The sequence below is a fragment of the Saccopteryx leptura genome, chromosome 6 (assembly GCF_036850995.1).
Source record: "Saccopteryx leptura isolate mSacLep1 chromosome 6, mSacLep1_pri_phased_curated, whole genome shotgun sequence".
NCBI lineage: Eukaryota > Metazoa > Chordata > Mammalia > Chiroptera > Emballonuridae > Saccopteryx > Saccopteryx leptura.
In genome coordinates, this window is record NC_089508.1 from 190,135,369 (window position 1) to 190,149,889 (window position 14,521).

The window sequence follows — 14,521 nt, forward strand, 5'->3', positions numbered from 1 at the left end:
GGGTATTGAGGCATAAATAGGAGTGTGCTACAGGAAAAGATAAGTGGCATTCATGCCCCAGGGGAAGCTTATCCAAAGGATCAGAGTGGTAGTATAAAGGTCACATGGGACAAACCAGGGATTTAAATTCCGGTTTGTTTAATGCCAAAGCTCTGGCTGATGAGGAGCGTGCTATTCTATTGAGGAGGTAAAACCGATACCAGTTGAGGATGAGCAGCTGAGAAAAACTGAGGTTCCACTTTGGGCCACTGGATGGATGGGCATGGCAAGGGCCGCCTGTGGCGACTCCAGTACCCATCCTCTCCCCTTTCTTCAGTAAGAAAACCTCCAGGGTTTCGTTGGGTGTTTGGAATAGAGGCTGCATTTCCGCCATCCCAATTCCAGGAATGTGGCTAAGTTCCGGACATGGGATATACGCAGAAGTGTCAACGGCAGCTTCTGGAACATGACCTTAACATGTCACTGGCTCCTGTGTCCCCCTTTCTCCCCTTCCGCCTCCTGTGACCTGGAAGGTGGCTGGGATGGTCAGAACTCCATTGTGGTCCACAAGGATGAGCGCAGTTCCCGGGGGGTGGGGGGGGTGGAGAAGAAAGTTAGGGCGCAGCCGCCACAGCAGCCCTGGAGGGTGTGTTCTGGGCTTGCAGTGCGCCAGAGAAACACAAGTCCTGTGTCCACCCTGCCCGCTGAGGCAGCGTGACATTCAGTGCCACCGTCTCATTCTCTCACGCCCCGCGTGCAATCCTGTCGGCTCCACTTTGAAAACAAACCCAGTATCTAAACAGTGCTGTCCATCCTCACCGCCGTCACCCTGGCCGGAGCCACCATCCCCCTCCCCCCAAGGAGACTCTTGAAGTGGGTGGGCTTCCTGCTCCCAGCCTGATGGTCTATTCTCAGCGTGGCCATCAAAGTGACTCCAAATGTAGGGAGATCGTGGTTTCTCCTCTGCTCAGAACTCTGCATGGCCCCTCATCCCGTTCAGGGTAAAAGCCAAAGTCCTTACAGGGGTCAGCAGGGCCTTGCATGATCGTGTCACCGTCCCCTCACCCCTCTGAGCCCTCTTCAGAACTACGCTTCTCCAAACTCACTCCTCTTCAGACACACTGGTCTCCTTGCTGTTGCTCAAACTCAGCAGGCACACTCCTGCTTCTGGGCCTTTGCATTGGCTGTTCCCTCACCCAGTCGTGCCCTTCCCCCCAGGCATTCATTGGCTAACTCCCTTGTCTCCCTCAAGTCTCTGCACAAATGTCTCTACCACCCAGTTGAACATCACCAATCCCTCCCCAGCTTCAACCACTCTTTTAGTCTGTTTGCAGTTTTTCCTGTAGCACTTGTAACATACTTTATAATTTGCATATTTACTGTGTTTATTATTCAGAGTTGGTCTCCCCCCCCCCCTGAACTGCCTGTGATTTCTAGGAAGGCAGGAATCTTTGTTTAGCTGCTAATGTATTTCAAGGCCCAAGAAGAGCGCACAACGTATCATCGGTGCTGCAGAAATAACTTGTCCCTGAATCTTGTTGAAGACATTATTTTTCAAAGTGTTTTAAGAATTCATAGTACAGTTCAAACACACACACCAATTAGCGGAGAGACTTGTGCCTGAAACTCCCAATATACCCATCACCCAACTGACGACTGTCAGCTGCGACCAGCCTTGTGTCGTGTACATTTCTCCCCATCGTAAAGGTGTGAAAACGGTGATGTGACTGAAGGGAGGGGTGACAATGTCAGATCTGTCTCGCCAAAAGTTTGCATGAGTTGCCATGTGAGGAAGGGTATGGTGACCAGGGAGGACACTTTCCTGTTGCCGGTTTAGGGGGCTCTTGGCGTAGAGTGGCGTCCGAGGAGATGGGGAATGACGGATGGTAGGTGAAGGTGTTAAGGAGGGAGAATAGACAGGCCCTGGCGGTGGTCTCAGCACACAGGGAGGAGGGGGCAGCACGCCTTGTCGAGGGTCAGCGCCGGGCTCTGTCGTCTGCCGCTCTGTACGGAGCCTGCCTGGGCTGACCTGGGGACGCTGGGACCAGGGTGCCTGTGTGGGGACAGGGCGGAGATGGCCCACGCCTGTGAGTGTCAGACGTCTTGAGAGTTACAAGAGGAGACGAGGCTTGGGCGAGTGTTGGTTCTGATCTGGATTCTGGAGGAAGGGCCAGGGCCGGAGGCCCCGGAGCTGTGAGTCAGCAAGGGAAAGGTGGGAGCGTGAGCCGGGCGGGGGCGGATGACATCAGTCCTTGACATTTCCGGAGCCCTCGGTGCTCGGGAAGGCTCTGTGAAGCTTCGTGGCGTGTTTAAAAATAGCGGCTGCTCTGCCACCGCTGTGACCCCCACCACTTCAGGGGCCAGGCTCAAAACCAATCTTCTGTTTGTTTTTTCATCTTATTTTGGCTGTGGGATCTTTCATTCATACGAATAAATCAAAACATGCAATTTTAAAAAAGCGAAGTCCACAAGGTGAAGATGGAACAGGTCTGGGTACAGCAGGGTTAGGGGGGGGCAGGAGCCCCCACTCAGACTTCTCCCACCCTCTCGCTATCTCCAGGGACCCCAGAGTTGCAAAGAAATCAGCTTGAAGCCTGCTGGCTTCTGCTATTCCCTGTCTGCTTCCGGCTCCGAAGGTCCCCGAGTCCCCGACGGTCTGTTCGGAGTGTAGCACCCTCAGTACGTCCCGTGACGGTGCCCCGAGCACCCAGAGACTCATCACAACTCCGGGTTATGGTCGCAAACCTCAGTTACCCTTGAACTTGAGACACTTGGAAGACTCCCGCTGACAGGCTCCGAACAGGCGAGCTTTCACAGAAGATGCAGCTTTCGAAACCTAGCTCTTGTCTGTCCAGAGTCGCCCGGAAAGAGGGGGGCCCGCTGGGTTTCCCGAGGGGCACTCTCGAGCAAGAAATGCAGTTTAACCACCGTCAGCAGAACTGAGGGGGTGCGCGCTGGGTTCTGCTCGGCTCGGTGGCCTCCATCTGCGGTGACAGTGACACGTGGGGGATGCCAATGGGTCTGGGAAGAGGACAGGAAGGGTGGCATTTGGGGAGTTTGCTAGTGCTACATTCCTCCATCTGTTCCATTAATAACCAATGAGTCCAGGGGCTGGGAAAGTGGGTAATTGAAGCAGATGGTACCTATTAGGACCTCTCGGCCCATATGTAACTGCTCGTTTTTGCCTGTACAAATGACTGCTTGCTTATGCAAATGTCTGAGTGGGAAATTCTGCTAGGAGGGCATTTCCCGGGGAAAGGCTTACCCCAAACCCTGATCACAGTGTCGCTGCCGCGGGCGCTGAGGAGACACGGCGGAAGTCGGTGGTAGAAAGGGTTGAAGTTTGTCGGAAGGAGGAGAGCGTTGGAGGCCACGCTCTTCCCAACGGGGCTGGGGACCGTGGCCCGCGTTGCCGCCGCACGGGACAGACGGGCATAAAGTGGCTGTGCTCCAAGTCAAGGCCACTGGCGGGTTGGGAGTCTGCATTTGGGGAGGGGAGGGGCCTGCGGGTAACTTGTGCGCGAGGGAAACAGAACCAGGAACGGTGACGTACCTAGTCACGTCTCACCCGGGTCTTACCTGGGGCTCTTGGGTCTCAGGCACCAGTGTTGAAGTCTCGTGAGAACCCCTGTCTCTTCTGGATGTGGGGACAATTCATAGGAAGTGAATTCCTTGTTGGGGCTCTTTCTGTCTTCAGACACGTGCTTTCTTGGGTGCTGCCAATTCACCCTGTAGCCCCCTGGAGACCAAAATCGGCTTTGCCGCGAGTTTCTACAAGAGGTGAGTGTTGCCGTTGGAATACGTGAGATGAGGGGGTATCCATGTGGTTCTTACCTCCCCCCCTCTCCTGGCTCCCTCCTCCTGCCTCCCTCAACACCCCCACTCCATCTGCCCCTGCCGGGGACAAACATCACCACCTCAGTGTTGCTCAGCTCCAACGACTGCTTCACGTTCTTTACTGGGACTTCCAACACTTGTCAGATGATTTTTCCCACCGAGGGGAGTTTTGATGAATTCGGCTTCCTCCAACTTGTTCCATCAATATAGGCCCTGATCCAAAATCTAGTATAAGCTCCTGTGTACGATAATACCAGTTCCTCCTTCTCCACCGTTGGAAGGAAAAGCAGGTGTGGTTGAGCATTACCAGGTCCTTGGGCAGGAGGTGATGTAGGATGCTTCTGGCTCTGATTCAGATCGGCTTAAAGGAGAAAAGAGTTTCTTACCTCGCACCTAAGCCTGGGGGAAGTGAGGCAGCCCCCTCTGGCTTGGCTAACGCAGATGCTCAGTTACCTTTTTTTTTTTTTTTTTTGTATTTTTCTGAAGTGAGAAGCAGGGAGGCAGAGAGACAGACTCCCGTATGCACCCAACGGGGATCCACCCGGCATGCCCACCAGAGGGCGATGCTCTGCCCATCTGGGCCATTGCTCTGTTGCAATCAGAGCCATTCTAGTGCCTGAGGCGGAGGCTATGGAGCCATCCTCAGTGCCCAGGCCATCTTTTGCTCCAGTGGAGCCTTGGCTGCGGGAGGGGAAGAGAGAGAGAGAGAGAGAGAGAGAGAGAGAGAGAAAGGAGAGGGGGAAGAGTGGAGAAGCAGACGGTCTCTTCTCCTGTGTGCCCTGGCTGGAAATTGAACCTGGGACTTCCTCACACCGGGCCGACACTCTACCACTGAGCCAGCTGGTCAGGGCCGCTCAGTTATCTTATTAAAGGTTTTTCTGCCCTCCACTCTGCCATCGTAGCTCAGTAAGTGGACATCGTTCTTATGTTGGCTCTGAAATGCTCGCCAAATGGCCCAGCCCCTCAGGCAGGACGAGACCCACCTATGTTTGGAGAAGAAAGGGGCCCTGGCTTCTGTTGTGTCTCTTTTGAAAAGAAAAGCAAGAAAACCTCTCTGCAGAATTCCACAGGAGACGCTCCTTCCTGTCCCAATAACCCCTGACATAATGCCCACGACAGCCCTTCACTGGTGTGGAGCCTGCTGCACCGTGATCAGCCCAGATTAGGTCTCACCCTTCTGGGATCTTGAAGTCCCGAATCAGGACGTTGGCAGGGTTGGCTCCTCCGAGGACTGTGGGGGGGAGAGAGAGAACCCGTCCCATGTCTCTGTCTTAGCTTCCGGTGGCTTAGGCCTTCCTTGGTTTGTAGATTGCCAATCTCCTTGTGTCTTTAGGTCATCACCCTTCCACGCGTGTCTGTCACTGTGCCCAAATTTCTCCTCCTTTGTATAAGGGCCACCAGTCGTACTGTATTAGGACCCTAATGATCTCATCTTAACTTGATCATCTACAACAGGGGTCTCAAACTCAACCCAGCATGTGGGCCGCAGAGCAAGATCACAGCCGTTCCTTCGGCGGGCCGCACTAGGTCTACAAAAGGCAACTGTTACGCAACACTTTTCTCACTGCAGTTGAAAACAAAAAAAAAAAAATCAGTACAACAAGCACAATCGTACATGCAGTTTACTCGGTGTCACAAAACGACCAGAAACTGTAGTTCGCATCACAACTGCTGTTAACTAAGCTAATATCTAGCTAGGATGCTAGAGAAATGAAAAATACAAGTAGGCCCCTAGGCTTACTTAATTTTATCCAAAATATTTTGAACTTCGTGGATTAGTCTACGGGCCGCACAAAATTGTTCGGCGGGCCGCATGCGGCCCAGGGGCCGCGAATTTGAGACCCCTGATCTACAAAGACCCTACTTCCAAATGAGGTCACATTCGCAGGTACTGGAGGTTAGAACTTCCACGTTTTGGAGGCTGGGAGTTGACACGATACAAACCATCGTGGAAGCTACTGCCTATGCTTTGGGCGTGTCTGGCCACCCATCCGCCAAGGAAGCACCCTCAGCAAAGCTGTGTGTGTGTGTGTGTGTGTGTGAGAAGGCTGGCTGCGACCCTGATTTTGTGACAGGAAGAACAGGAGAGGGACGGTAGGGGAACAGTCGAGGGAAAGGTAGCAACCTGACGCAGCCATGAAACAGCAGGTTTACGAAGAGTTTTTGGTTAGGGGAAGAGTGTTCACGACCCCTGTCGGTTTTAAGAGCAGGTCTCCCTCGCCTCACCCCATCTCCCGCTCTCAGAGATGGGTCTGGATCAGGGATCCCCAAACTACGGCCCGCGGGCCGCATGCGGCCCCCTGAGGCATTTATCCGGCCCCCCGCCGCACTTCTGGAAGAAGCACCTCTTTCATTGGTGGTCATTGAGAGGAGCACATTGACCATCTCATTAGCCAAAAGCAGGCCCATAGTTCCCATTGAAATACTGGTCAGTTTGTTGATTTAAATTTACTTGTTCTCTATTTTAAATATTGTATTTGTTCCCATTTTGTTTTTTTTACTTTAAAATAAGATATGTGCAGTGTGCATAGGGATTTGTTCATAGTTTTTTTTATAGTCCGGCCCTCCAACGGTCTGAGGGACAGTGAACTGGCCCCCTGTGTAAAAAGTTTGGGGACCCCTGGTCTGGATCAAGGGTAGGGTGTTTCAACCGCGAGGAAGAGGGGTGTTTCTGTGAACCTGTCACTGGGCTGGTTGAGTGCTCTGTCCTATGCGTCCTGAGTCTCAGTCTCTCGTTCTCCCGGAGCTTGGGAAGACCTAGTGCAGCCGGCAGCGTTCTCCCTCCCGGGAGAGGGGCTCCCGTCCTTGGGTTCACGCTCTCGTTTCCTGCACGGCTCACGAAGCACTTCAGGAAACTCAAGGCTCAATGAGTCTGTGACCTGCACACCCACATCCCAACTTCTTCCCTGTTCTCGACTTTTTCCTGGGGTGTTTGCTTTCTTTGGCCCTGACTTTTATTTCCATATAGATTCTGCGTTATTGAGAGCATTCTTATAAGCTGCCTCTCTTCCTCTGGGGGTTGAAACAGTGTATAAAGAAGTAAAATAACACCTATTCCCAGGAAAAAGAACACTTTGGAAAATGAAAGTCCTTTTTTTTTTTAAAGATGGAAACAGAAGATAAGGGAAAGATTACCCAATTTCACAGGCTTGGTATTCTGCAGAACCAGCATGCTGATGCTTCATAGTAAATGCATGGGCTCTACAGGGTAAATCCCTCGAATTGCAATAACTGTGCCAACATCATTTTCACGTCTGTTACCATTTTGGTATATTTTTACCGGGGGAAGATTGGGATTTGACTTCTTTCACGCATTGTTGTTCAAAGTCAGGTTTATTGAGGCCCTGGCCGGTTGGCTCAGCGGTAGAGTGTCGGCCTGGAGTGCGGGGGACCCGGGTTCAATTCCCGGCCAGGGCACATAGGAGAAGCGCCCATTTGCTTCTCCACCCCCCCCCTCCTCTCTGTCTCTCTCTCCCCCCCCCCCCCCACAGCCAAGGCTCCATTGGAGCAAAGATGGCCCGGGCGCTGGGGATGGCTTCTTGGCCTCTGCCCCAGGCGCTAGAGTGGCTCTGGTCATGGCAGAGCGACGCCCTGGAGGGGCAGAGCATCGCCCCCTGGTGGGCAGAGCATCGCCCCTGGTGGGCGTGCCAGGTGATTCCCGGTCGGGCGCATGCGGGAGTCTGTCTGACTGTCTCTCCCCATTTCCAGCTTCAGAAAAATACAAAAAAAAAAAAAAAAAGAAGAGTGTTTAAAGTCAGGTTTATTGAGATATATTAATAATTTGCAGGGAGTAAAATTGATCCCCCCGAAGTGTGTGTGCCTTTTGACAACAAATTAGAGTCATGGAAGCACCAGCTCAGCCCAGCTACAGAACACTTCCGTCACCCTAGAACGTTCCTCCTGCCCCCCCCACTCCCCGCCGTCCCCCTGTGCTCTTGCTCCTGGCCCACTCAGCTCATTTCCATCATTCCAGTTCCGCTTTTCCTCCAGATGATCGTAGACGTAAAACCATGCCATTTGTAGCTTCGGCGTCTGGCTTCTTGCAACGAGCATAACTTTGGTGGGAATTACCCGTTGTCAGGAGTGGATTCTTCCTTGCAGCTCAGTAACGTTTTATCGTATAGCTACACAATGTACACGTCAGTTAACAGGGATGTGGGCTGTTTCTAGTTTTCCGTGATTTATGACTAAAGCTGCTGTGAACGTTTGTGAACTTTCGTTGGCGTACGTTTTCATTTCTTTTGGTTAAATGTCTAGAAGTAGGGCTGCTGGATCCTCTGGCGGGTGTGAAACTGCGTAGAAACTCACCGAACTGTCCTTCCAAAGTGGCGGGACGAAAGTGTCCTTCCAAAGTGTCCTTCCAGCCTTGCCGAGAGGACCGGCGGCTCCGCCTCCTTGGATGGTGTTTGTCTTAGTCTTTTGAGGCCGCTTTAAGAAAATACCGCCGACTGGGCGGCGCAGGAGCAACAGAAATGTATCGCTCACGGTCCTGGAGGCTGGAAGTCTGCGACCGATGGGGACGCCCGCGTGATTGGGGCAGGGCCCCCTTCTGTCGTGTGCTCCCCTGGTGAGGGGCCTCTGTGGGGTCCCTTAAGCAGGTCACGAATCCCATTTGGGGGGGGGTCTCCACCCTCCTGATCTAATCACCACCACAGCCTCCACCTCCTAAGACGGTCACTTTGGAGGATTAGAATTCAGCAGAGGGAGCTGCGGGGACACAGACATTGAGAGAGACCCCAGCAGTTACGATGTGTTTGTGTTGTTGTTGGCTTTTGCCATCGCAGTGGGGTGGGCAGAGCCATCGGACAGTGGTCACCAAATGGCTAATGACGGTGATCCCTATGCTGATTTGCCACCTACCTCTTTACTTTGAATAAATGTCTATTCAAATCATTTTTTAAAACCAGGTTTTTTTTGTTTTTGTTTTTGTATTTTTCTGAAGCTGGAAACGGGGGGAGGCAGTCAGACAGACTCCTGCATGCGCCCAACCGGGATCCACCCAGCACGCCCACCAGGGGGCGATGCTCTGCCCATCCGGGGCGTCGCTCTGCCTCAACCAGAGCCACTCTAGCACCTGGGGCAGAGGCCAAGGAGCCATCCCCAGCACCCGGGCCATCTTTGCTCCAATGGAGCCTCAGCTGCGGGAGGAGAAGATAGAGACAGAGAGGAAGGAGAGGGGGAGGGGTGGAGAAGCAGATGGGCGCTTCTCCTGTGTGCCCTGGCTGGGATTCGAACCCGGGACTTCTGCACGCCAGGCCGACACTCTACCACTGAGCCAATCAGCCAGGGCCTAAAACCAGTTTTGGTTGGAGTTTATCTCCTCATCACTGAGTTGTGAATTCTTCCTACGGTCTGGATCCAGGCTCTTTATCAGATGTGCATTTCCCAGACTGTGGCTTCTCTTTTCATTTCCTTAATAGTGGTTTTTGAAGAGCAGAAGTTTTTAATTTTAATATAGTCCGTTGTATCAATTTCTTTTCTTCTTTTATTGGCTTCTGCTTGTTGTATCCGAGCTATAAAAAGCCTTGCCTGAACCAAGGCCACAGATGATTTCACCAGTTTTCTGCTAAATGTTTTATCGTTTGGGGCTTGACACAAAAGTCTACGATCGATTTGGGGTTGATTTTTGTTGATGGTGTGAGTTGAGTATTGACATTCCTTTTTCGCACGTGGGCGTCCAGTTGTCCAGCACCGTTGGTGGGACAGCTCCCTCTGACCCCGCCCCCCGCCTTTGTGAGATCACTCACTCCTTTTAGACTTGGAATGCGATGTTGCCATTTCCATTCGCCCCCATCTCTCCTTTCCAAGTCTCAGCCTGGCATGGAGCCTGGAGGGAGATTTTTGTTGCAATAATAGGTAATCATCTGTAAAGGGGAAAATGTTTGCTGTGAGTTACAAAAAAAAGAAGAAGAAGAAGCAAAAGCCTCCTAAAGACTGATGAATTGGCCTCAGTATCTAAGTACTTCCCCCAGGTTTTAAAGAGAAAGCTGAAAGACATCCCGTCTCCCCGGCTCAAATGAAAGTTAGCTTCCTCTGATTGGATGGCCATAAAATCACTTTTATCTGCCGCCCCAGCCCTCTCTGAGAGCAATCCAATTTAGCAAGTGGAATAGAAAACCTTCCCCGAGGATAAATACGCACGGCCGGCGGCCCGCCGCGGGGGCCTCCTCCGCCTCGGCACCTGAGACCGGCTGAGATGGAGGGAGCGGTGCCCAAGTCCATGGCGGGCCATTGGTCCTGGGGCCTACTGAGGCCACCTTAGCTGTGGCCACGGGACGTACAGTGTCCACGGGAAGAGCAGGGGGGCTAAGGGTCATCACGTTCCTGGCAGTACGCGCTCTCCTGTCCCCTGCGAGCCCTGTTTCGTCCCCTGCAGACTGGGGCGTGAGGGTGAGGAGAGGCCGTGACGCAGATGAGGTAACGTGAGCAGCCGTCTGCTGGCAGCATTCACAAGAAAACAGTCAGGCTAAGACTTGGAAAGAGGTGGCGGGTTGCAGTGGTGGCACCTCACAGCATGTCAAGGAGCAACACCACGAGGTGCCGGGGAAGTTGAGGAAGAAGGGACAGCTTTTGTTCTGTTTTTTTGTTTCTTTGTTTGTCTGTTTTTTAACCAAACAGATACTGGACATCCATAAGCTCTGCCCCACTCCACCTAATAAAATGACAATTGAGCTTTCAATGGATTAGAGTGAAGTGGAACCAAACGTCCAGTTCCTGGGTTGCACCAGCTGCATGTCCCCGCCCCCACAAATCCAGGTGGCGCCCGGCTCCCGTAGGGCACAGGACCCACAGCTCAGGGCAGGCCCATCCTCCCCTGGCCCTGTGGAGGACCCACCCCGGGAATGATGGTTTTGTGTGGCCTTACGGGGTGCTGGCTTGGGCCCTTTGGCAGTGGCTGTCGCTGGGTTCTGCAGAGCAGGCGTTTGAATCGCAGTCTGGGCCAGGGGGGGAAGGAGTTCCTATGGGCATAGAGCAGCAAAGCCCGCCCTGGCTTGGGGGCTGCCCTGGCTCATGGCTTCCCCTTCCCTTCTGTGACCGGGTCCCCCACGTGCTCCGAGCCCCAGCTCCGATGTCAGCAGGAGCCACCGGTGTCCTCCTTCAGTGCTGGCCTCTGCCCTGGGCTTTTGCCTGCACCCCCCTCCCCCCCCAAAGTGTTCTCTGGTCAGATATTTCCACTTTGGGCTATTTGAGTGTTTCCTCTGTCATTCATTAGAGCGAAAGCACTCTCTGCCACTTCTGAGAGGAAAAAGCTCAGAGCACATGATAACTTCCATACAGAACAGCTGCTTGGGGCTCCACCTGTCCGTCCACCCCGCCTCGCTGTGGGACCACATGCCCCCAGGAAATGCCTCTGTACACAGAGCTCCCAGGCCAGGCTGCCAGACAGGCCCCGACTTCTGTTTCCTCCTGCTGTCCTTCCTCCCACCCCTCTTCTCCTGCTCCCTTCTTCTTCCCTCCCTCAGCCCGCCCTCCCTTCTTTCCATTAATGTCGATAAGAAAGAGGAAGAGGGGAGGAGAATACCAACATGAGTCTCACCGGCTCATCAGAAGTATCTCGATTTTGAATTGGGATTTTTCTTCCCAAGAAACAAGCCAGGGTCCTTCAGGACACGGGTCCCCAAACGTCACATTTATACCCACAGCCTGTGTTGATACACACAGGTCAAGAGCTGGATGTGAATCAAAGAATATTAATTTGACACGTTTTTCTGGTATCTTGCAGAGATCTTAAAACGTAGCACTCGCATACGATACACGCCACCTAAGGCTCTTGTTAAGATGCAGTCGGGGTTGCGGCAAGGCCGGAGAATTCGCCTTTGTAAATGGGCTCCCAGGTAAAGCGGAGCCCACTGGTGTGAGGGCCGTGCTTTGACTGGCCGAACTGAGGACAGCTCTTACCACAGTTATCACAGGGACTGCAGAGCATAATAATTATCCAGCCAGGACAAACCCATTGGAGTGTGGGGACACACCTGCCTATTCTCTCCCTGCTCTGCGCCCCTCACCTGCAGAGACGGGAGCAGCGTATGCCATCTGAACAGGGTCAGACAGACCGCGGTGTAAATCTCAGTTCTACCAGGTGAGGCTGTGTGACCTTGGGTCGATGGTGAACTCCCTGAATCTCCCACCCTTGTTGGTACAATGGAGATGATCTTGTTCCATTTATCCAATATGAAATGAGACAGTCGGGGTACGGGGTGGATGGGCACATCATATATCGGGTGCCCGGGCCCCCTGAACTGTGGGCTGAGGTGCCTGTGAACAGCCCTGCAGCACAGACCAGACATCTGACTGCTTCTCGGCCTTGGGCAGAACGGATTAGAAACAGGTCAGGAAGAGGCCCCCACAGGGGGCCTCAGCACAACAGAATACAGTTTTTTTCAAAGCCCTAAAGCTTTGAGATAAGCATTCTGCTTGGTTGGCCAAAGCATCCTGGAGAGATAAGGAAGGGAAACAGCCAACAGGCCCCCAAAGCAAGCTTCTCCGAGGCAGCTAACCATTATGTACCTCAGGGCAGCCTGGAGATTGGATGCGCTCTCCGCAGCAGAGAAGCGAATTGAGTTCATCCCCATCAATTCTCATCCCACTCTCCAGTTGCTGAGCGTGTGCATAAAATGGGAGAGAGGGGGGAAAAAATAATCCTAGTAAAACCTTGTCATCTTTTCCAAGGAAGCGGCCCCCGTGTGGCTTTGGATTTCGACTCTGATACTGGTCCTCCAGTCTCGTTTCCTTATCTGTGAAGTGGAGAGATAACAGCACAGGCTCCCAGAGGGGCCGGCCAGGGCCTCGCAGGTGGGAAGCAGGCTCCCAGAGGGGCCGGCCAGGGCGTCGCAGGTGGGAAGCAGCGTCCAGGCTTCTTGAGGGAGGGAAAGACTTCCTATGACAGGCTGACTGTCCTCGGCTGGAGGGACAGCACAGTCCTGGTCATTATGCCCTCAGCACGGTAAGAGCCCAGTAAATGCCCTCAAGTTAATGACGCATTGTATCCTTGTGATTGGAGAGAAGATGTTCCAGGACCGGGGAAGCTGGTCCTGTTATTGTCTCCAGACAGCAGTGATCTCCCCGAAGCACAAGCATGAGCCTGGTAGATTCCATAGCGCACTGCCTCCCCAGCCTGCAGCGGGGGTGCTCTGCGGGTCCGGCTTTGTTTCCTCTCAAAGGGACTTGCTCTGGCTGCTTGGGGTGCTGTGGCGGGGAGGGGGGGAGGTTCCGGGCTTAGTGTGGAAGAGGCAGGGGTCCGTTGTTATGTCAGACGTAGCTGGGGCAGGGGACAGGGAGGGCATCCCTGCGTAGCTGAATCTGACATCCCTGGCCCACGGAATAAAATCCACAAACACTTGGAATTGGAAAACAAACTTCCATGTAACTCATGACTTAAAGACAAATTCATAAAGACAATTAAAAAGCAAATACTTAGAACTGAGTGACAATAAAAAAGCTATGTAACAAAATGTGGGATGCAATTCAATTGCGCTTTAGGAGGAATTTTATAGCCTTAAATGATTCTACGAGAACAGAAGTAAATGAGATGGGGGAAAAAAAATGAGTCAAGCGTCCGACTTAAGGAGTTAAGAAAAGCACAGGCATATAACCTGAAAGCAATTAGAAAGAATGGCACATAAAAATAAAAGCAGAAATAACATGAAAGGAGAGAAAACAGAGATAAAGAGGTATAATAAAATCTAAGGCTGGTTTTCTGCAAACCCTACCAAAAAAAAATGAACTTCTAGCAATATTGACAAATCTCAAACAAGACAGAAGACTTAAGTTTTAAAGGAGAATTAAAAATGGGAAAATAGATATAAATGCAGAGATTTTAAAAATGAAAAAGGAACCTATGAATAAATTTATCTTAATATTAAAATCAGGCATAATGAACAAATACTAGAAAATATGTTATTAAAACTGACTTAAAAGATAGAAAACCTGAATGGTTCAAACCCGAATGATCCATTATGGGAGTTGCTAGTAAAATTAAACTTTTTTCATAAATAAAATAACAAATTCTGAGCCCTGGCTGGTTGGCTCAGTGGCAAAGTGTTGGCCTGGTGTGTGGAAGTCCTGGGTTTGATTCCTGGTCAGGGCACACAGGAAAAGTACCCATCTGCTTCTCTACCCCTCCCCCTCTTGCTTCTTTCTTTCTCCCCCCCCCCCCCCCCCCCTGCAGCCATGGCTCTATAGGAGTGAGTTGGCCCTGGGTGCTGAGGATGGCTCCATGGTCTCCACGTCAGGCACTTAGAAAAGTTTGGTTGCTGAGCAACGGGACAACACCCCAGATGGGCAAAGCATTGCCCCATACTGGGCTTGCTGGGTAGATCCCAGTCAGGGCACATGTGGGAATCTGTCTGCCTACCCTCCTCTCACTGAATAAAACAAAACAAAACAAAAACAAATTCTACTTAACATTGAAGGAAGTGATAATTTCAAATTTTATACACATTTGGAGAAAAGAAGAGGAAATGCTGCCCAACTCACTTTCTGAAGTCAATACAAACTTGACATCTAAACCCGACAAGGACAATATTAAAAAGCAAAATATGGCCCAATTTTATTGAAGAATGTAATTGAAAAATTCCTAAGCCAGGTATTAGAAAACTGAATTCAACAATGGATTAAAAAAAAACACAACTACCTTGCCTGACCTGTGGTGGCGCAGTGGATAAAGCGTCAACCTGGAAACACTGAGGTTGCCGGTTCAAAACCC